Source organism: Numida meleagris, unplaced genomic scaffold (genome assembly GCF_002078875.1).
Source record: "Numida meleagris isolate 19003 breed g44 Domestic line unplaced genomic scaffold, NumMel1.0 unplaced_Scaffold332, whole genome shotgun sequence".
NCBI classification, from domain to species: Eukaryota; Metazoa; Chordata; class Aves; order Galliformes; family Numididae; genus Numida; species Numida meleagris.
The window spans coordinates 1,104-1,360 of record NW_018364562.1 but is presented as its reverse complement, the minus strand read 5'-3'; positions in this window follow the sequence as shown (position 1 = coordinate 1,360).

Here is a 257-nt window from a genome sequence, read left to right as displayed (position 1 = left end):
CCGGCGCTGGGCGGGGCGGGGCGCGCAGGTGAGTGCGGAACGCGCAGGTGGAGAGCGGCGGAGGCGCGGAGCGGGCGGGGGGAGCGCGGGGTCCCGCGGACCGACGGCTCTGTCTGCACGGAGGGAACGACGGACGCACCGCCACCGTGCCCGGTGCCCGCAGCCCGGCCCCGGTGAGTCGCGCCGTTCCGGTGCCCCGCGGCGGGGCCGGTGCCGCTCGGTGCGCTCCGTTCCGTGTTTGGCTCCGGGGCGGTGCG